Here is a 6,462-nt window from a genome sequence, read left to right as displayed (position 1 = left end):
TTCCCCCATAGAGAGGCTGTGTGTCTAGGCTGGACCTCCAGTTGTCCACTTAGGAAAATAGTCTACAAGAACCTACTATTAGAGATGAGTGAGCTTCTGAAATTTTTATTCGTTGAGGTTCAGCCAAATTTTCCAAAAATTCTCGAACCTCAGAAATTTGGAATTTCTGAACTGGCAGTGCCACTGAAGTCAATGGAAACCAGAACCAAGCTTTGAAAAAGAATGTATTATAGAGCAGCAACTGATGCAAAATTGTATGGAAGTGTTTGGGAAGCTCCTAGCAGTCCAAAAATATCGAGCCCAAAAACAGTTTCAGCCACGTCCTTTAAAATTTTACCAGGGATTCTAGGATTATGGTTGCAGTTTTTCCCCTTTTCCTGGGGACAGACCCATTCTGAGTGGTGTGTCCCTGGTAAACACGCATTCCCAGAATCATCCCCAAACATGGTGCAGGGGCATCTCTAGCACAGGGTTGACCAAGGTGATAATTCAGACCTCAGATGCAGCGACTTTTACAGAGCAGAGGAAGGCTCCCCCCCTCAAGCTCCTCCTTGGCTCTGATGTGCAGTGCCACATTGCATTGCCAAGGATTGCCGTTGTGTGTGAGTTTTGGTAGTTGAAATCCAGGGTTCAGGGGGAAAGGTCTGTACTAGGAGCGGAGGGTCAGTACTGCGGAGGAAAGGCTGTACTTTGGGGGTCTGTACTGGCAGGTCTGTGATCTATACTGAAGGGGGGGTGTGGTCTGTACTGGGTGGGGGGTGTGGTCTGTATTGGGGGAAGGGTGGAGAGGTGTCTACTGGGGAGGAAATGTCTGTATTGGGGGTGGGGGAATCTGTGGTCTGTACTGGGGAGGAAGGGTCTGTACTGGGGGGGGGTCTGTATTCTGTATTGATGGTGGTGGAATCTGTAGTGTGTACTTGGGGGGGGCTAGAGAGGTCTCTACAGGGGAGGAAAGGGTGCAGATCTGCTGGGAGTAAAGATGGTCGAAAAATTAGAGGGGCTTTTAAACTAGGTGATGGGGGGAGGGTCCAGAGGTAGAGATAGTCAATGTGGAACAAATTCCAGAGGGTTGTATTGGGGGCATTAGTGGTAGGTTGACTAAAGCACCTCAACCAGAGGTAAGTACAGTAACAAGTCCTATTTGCAACCTCAGAACACCCAATAAGTTGATGGTATGCAACCGGTCTATATAACTATATGGCATGTTCACCATATCACAGGAAGCACTTCCATGGCTAACAGAATTAGAAATAGACTTGAAAAACGTAACATTATTAAATCACCAGTACCAGATGGCTTGCACCCGAGGGTCCTTAAGGAACTCAGTCAAGTAATTGCCAGACCATTGTTCCTAATTTTTATGAACAGTCTACTGACTGGAATGGTACCAGCTGATTGGAGAAAAGCCAATGTAGCACCAATATTTAAAAAAGGGCCCAAAATACATCCCTGGGAATTACAGACCAGTTAGCCTAACATCAATAACATTATTAAATCACCAGTACCAGATGGCTTGCACCCGAGGGTCCTTAAGGAACTCAGTCAAGTAATTGCCAGACCATTGTTCCTAATTTTTATGAACAGTCTACTGACTGGAATGGTACCAGCTGATTGGAGAAAAGCCAATGTAGCACCAATATTTAAAAAAGGGCCCAAAATACATCCCTGGGAATTACAGACCAGTTAGCCTAACATCAATAGTATGCAAGCTCTTAGAGGGGATGAAATACAAGATTTTATTAATGACAACGGTATCAGCAGTAATCGGCATGGATTCATGAAGAATCGTTCTTTTCAAACCAATCTATTAACCTTCTATGAGGAGGTGAGTTGCCATCTAGATAAAGGAAGGCCCGTAGACGTGGTGTATCTGGATTTTGCAAAAGCATTTGACACAGTTCCCCATAAACGTTTACTGTACAAAGTAAGGTCCGTTGGCATGGACCATAGGGTGAGTACATGGATTGAAAACTGGCTACAAGGGCGAGTTCAGAGGGTGGTGATAAATGGAGAGTACTCGGAATGGTCCGGTGTGGAAAGTGGGGTCCCCCAGGGTTCTGTCCTGGGACCAATCCTATTTAATTTATTCATAAACGACCTGGAGGATGGGGTAAACAGCTCAATCTCTGTATTTGCAGATGATATTAAGCTAAGCAGGGCAATAACTTCTCCGCAGGATGTGGAAACCTTGCAAGAATATCTCAACACATTATTGGGGTGGGCAACTACATGGCAAATGGGGTTCAATGTAGAAAAATGTAAAATAATGCATTTTGGTGGCAAAAATATGAATGCAATCTATAGACTGGGGGGAGAACCTCTGGGGAAATCTAGGATGGAAAAGGACCTGGGGGTCCTAGTAGGCTCAGCAATGGCATGCAATGCCAAGCTGCTGCAAACAGAATATTGGCATTAAAAAGGGGATCAACTCCAGAGATAAAACGATAATTCTCCCGCTCTACAAGACTCTGGTCCGGCCGCACCTGGAGTATGCTGTCCAGTTCTGGGCACCAGTCCTTGGGAAGGATGTACTGGAAATGGACGAGTACAAAGAAGGGCAACAAAGGTAATAAAGGGTCTGGAGGATCTTAGTTATGAGGAAAGGTTGCGAGCTCTGAACTTATTCTCTCTGGAGAAGAGATGCTTGAGAGGGGATATGATTTCAATGTATAAATACCGTACTGGTGACCCCACAATAGGGATAAAACTTTTCAGCGAAAGGGAATTTAATAAGACATGCGGCCACTCACTAAAATTAGAAGAAAAGCAGTTTAACCCTAAACTTTGTAGAGGGTTCTTTACTGTAAGATCACAAAGGATGTGGAATTCCCTTTCACAGCCGGTGGTCTCAGCGTGGGGCATTGATGGTTTCAAAAAACTATTAGATAAGCACCTGAATGACCACAACATACAGGGATATACAATGTAATACTGACATATAATCACACACATAGGTTGGACTTGTGTCTTTTTTCAACCTCGCCTACTATGTAACTATATATTGGGGGGTCTGGGGTCTTTATTGGGGCAGAGAATCTGTGATCTGTATTGGGGGGTCTGTGGTCTGTTCTCAGGGGGTGCGGGGGAATCTGTAGTCTGTAATTAGGGGAGGGTGGAGAGTTCTCTGCTGGGGAGCAAAGGTCTGCATTCGGGGGTGGGGGAATCTGTAGTTTGTACTTGGGGGAGGATGGAGAGGTCTGTACTGGGGGTCTGTGGTCTGTATTCGGGGGTGGGGGGAATCTGTAGTCTGTACTTGGGGGAGGATGGAGAGGTCTGTACTGGGAAAGGATGTTTGTACTGGGGGCTCTGTGGTCTGTATTGGGGGGGGGGGGATGTGTAGTCTGTACTGGGGATGAAAGGTCTGTACTGGGGGGGTTGGGCAAATCGGTATCAGGTCTGTAATTAGGGGAGGGTGGAGAGTTCTCTGCTGGGGAGGAAAGGTCTGTATTGGGGGGTGGTGGATTGTGTAGTCTGTACTTGGGGGAGGATGGAGAGGTCTGTACTGGGAGGGGAGGTTTGTACTGGGGGGGGGGGGGGGGGCTGCGGTCTGTATTCGGGGGGTGGGGGAATCTGTAGTTTGTACTTGGGGGAGGATGGAGAGGTATGTACTGGGGGTCTGTGGTCTGCATTCGGGGGGTGGGGGAAATCTGTAGTTTGTACTTGGGGAGGTCTGTACTGGGGAGGTCTGTATTCGGGGGTGGGGGCAATCAGTATCTGGTCTGTAATTAGGGGAGGGTGGAGAGTTCTCTGCTGGGGAGGAAAGGTCTGTATTGGGGGGGTGCTGGAATGTGTAGTCTGTACTTGAGGGAGGATGGAGAGGTCTGTACTGGGAGGAGAGGTTTGTACTGGGGGGGGGGCTGCGGTTTGTACTAGGGGGGAATCTTTAGTTTGTACTTGAGGGAGGGTGGAGAGGTCTGTACTGGGAAAGGATGTTTGTACTGGGGAATCTGTGGTCTGTATTTGGGGGGTGGGGGAATGTGTAGTCTGTACTTGGGGAGGTCTGTACTGGGGGGGTCTGTATTCGGGGGTGGGGGAAATCAGTAGTCTGTACTTGGGGGAGGGTGGAGAGGTCTGTACTAGGAGGGGAAGTTTGTACTGAGGAAAAAAAAAGATCTGTATTAGGGGAAGAGGACTGTACAGAGAGGTACTGCAAAGGGGGCAGTCTGTACTGGGGTGGGGGCATTCAGTATCTGGCCTGTAATTAGGGGAGGGTGGAGAGTTCTCTGCTGGGGAGGAAAGGTCTGTATTGGGGGGTGCTGGAATGTGTAGTCTGTACTTGTGGGAGGAGCGGGGTCTGTATTCGGGGGGTGGGGGAATCTTTAGTTTGTACTTGGGGGAGGGTGGAGAGGTCTGTACTGGGAAAGGATGTTTGTACTGGGGGGTCTGTGGTCTGTATTTGGGGGGTGGGGGAATGTGTAGTCTGTACTTGGGGAGGTCTGTACTGGGGGGGGGTCTGTATTCGGGGGTGGGGGAAATCAGTAGTTTGTACTTGGGGGAGGGTGGAGAGGTCTGTACTGGGAGGGGAAGTTTGTACCGAGGAAAACAAAAGATCTGTATTAGGGGAAGAGTACTGTATTGGGAGTGGAGAGGACTGTATAGAGAGGTATTGGAGGGGGGCAGTCTGTACTGGGGGTTATTGGGGGGAGAGAGAGCCCTGTACTAATACCACTTTCACATTGTGCTCCAATATGCCCATTCTCCACCCCATCTGCCCACCGTGTACATACATACCTTCTCGTTGCTAGAAATTAAGCAATTGTTCAACCATGGGCAGCTGGAGCAAGGGGGAAGAGAATGGGTGCAGGGCAGTACAGCCATTCTACATCATGCATTATCAGTGATGGGGAGAGGAGTAGTTCTGTATCCTTGCCCTGGGTGCTGAACAAAGCTCTCCCGATATTTCCCCCCCAAAAAAGGAAATGTTCATGTATTGTAGAGATGTTATGAATGTTTGTTTTTTTTTTTCCCCTGAAATACACTTTAAATAAAACATTGAAATATTTCTGGCGCTCTGTTAACGAGCGCCAACCATCAAACCTACATGGCGTATACGCTCAGGTAATTTAAATAATGTAGCTGCTTAGCGGTATGCTATATGAACACGCAGCTTTGATATGAAATGAGAATGACAAGATCCAAACCTTGGGGAGCAAATAAGCCTAAAGGGTTTTACAGTCCATCCTAACCTGTTTAAATTCAAAGAGCACAGAAAGCACGCCGGTATTCATGGAGCAAGCCTGGGGGGGGCGGAGGTGGGAAAGGGTAATAGTTAAATTATACGCATCGCTAAAATGTTATATAATCTTTAGCATTAAAGTCATTTCAAAAGTCAATTTTATTATTTTTAAATCTGCAAATCTCATAAAAATAATCTCTGGTGATCCTACTATAGATGTCCTTGTTCTTGCACTTCCTGGCGTAGGTTGACTGCGCTGTCACATGGGCTTCTGATGGAGCCAGTGCCTGTCCCAAGGCCATAATGCTCATTCACTGTATCTAGGGATCGAACATCGGGTGTTCGCCTGTTGGGTGATTTTAGAACATTATGGGGAGTTCGCAGGAAATTTGAACGCCTGCAGAACGCCCTATAAGGAATGACCAGACCATCAATGCACTACTAGATGGGCTCCTGCTATCATCAATGCCAACTGGTGGCTTAATGCAGTATTTATTTTTTTCTTAAGATATTTTAGAAAAATACTGCATTACAACCACTAGATGGGGTTCCTATGATCATCAACTCTATCTAGTGGCCATATTGTGGTATTTTTTTTTTTTACTTTATATTGTAAAGTGCTGCACAAACCGTTGGCTCTATATAAATCCTGTACAAATAATAATAAGTAATTTCAGAAAAATACCTCCTTACAGCCACTAGAGGGCGCCCTTATGATTGGCATCACCTTCTAGTGACCATAATGTGGTATTTTTTTTCCCTTTATATTGTAAAGTGCTGCATAAACTGTTGGTGCTATATAAATACTGTATGCCAGGGGCGGACTGACCATCAGCCACTGCCTGAGGGCCCGTGGCCACTAGGGTGCCCCATGACAGCTTCCACTTCGATCTACCCGTCGATCACAGTTAGCTGAAGGGCAGATCGCGTCCCGAATCCCTGCTAAGAGAATGCAGTGTAAACAGGCCTCCCATGATGCCCTGCCCTGCTGTCTGCCCTCATGCCCTAGTCTGTGCCCCATGCTCTGCTGTCTGCCCCATGCCTTGATGTCTGTCCCATGCCCTGCGTCCCCATGCGCTGCTGTCTGCCCCACACCCTGCTCTGTGCCCCATGGCCTGCAGTCTGCCCCATGCTCTGATGTGTGCCCTGATGCCTGGCTCCATGCCCTGCTGCCTGCCCCCATGCCCTGCTGTGTGCCCCATGATGTGTGCCCTGTGAGATGTCCCATGACCTACTGTGTGCCCCATGCCCTACCATGTGCCCCACTGTGTGCCCAGTTCCCTCCT

The sequence above is a fragment of the Aquarana catesbeiana genome, linkage group LG09 (assembly GCF_042186555.1).
Source record: "Aquarana catesbeiana isolate 2022-GZ linkage group LG09, ASM4218655v1, whole genome shotgun sequence".
NCBI lineage: Eukaryota > Metazoa > Chordata > Amphibia > Anura > Ranidae > Aquarana > Aquarana catesbeiana.
The sequence above is the reverse complement of the archived record's forward strand: the minus strand, read 5'-3'. Positions refer to the sequence as shown.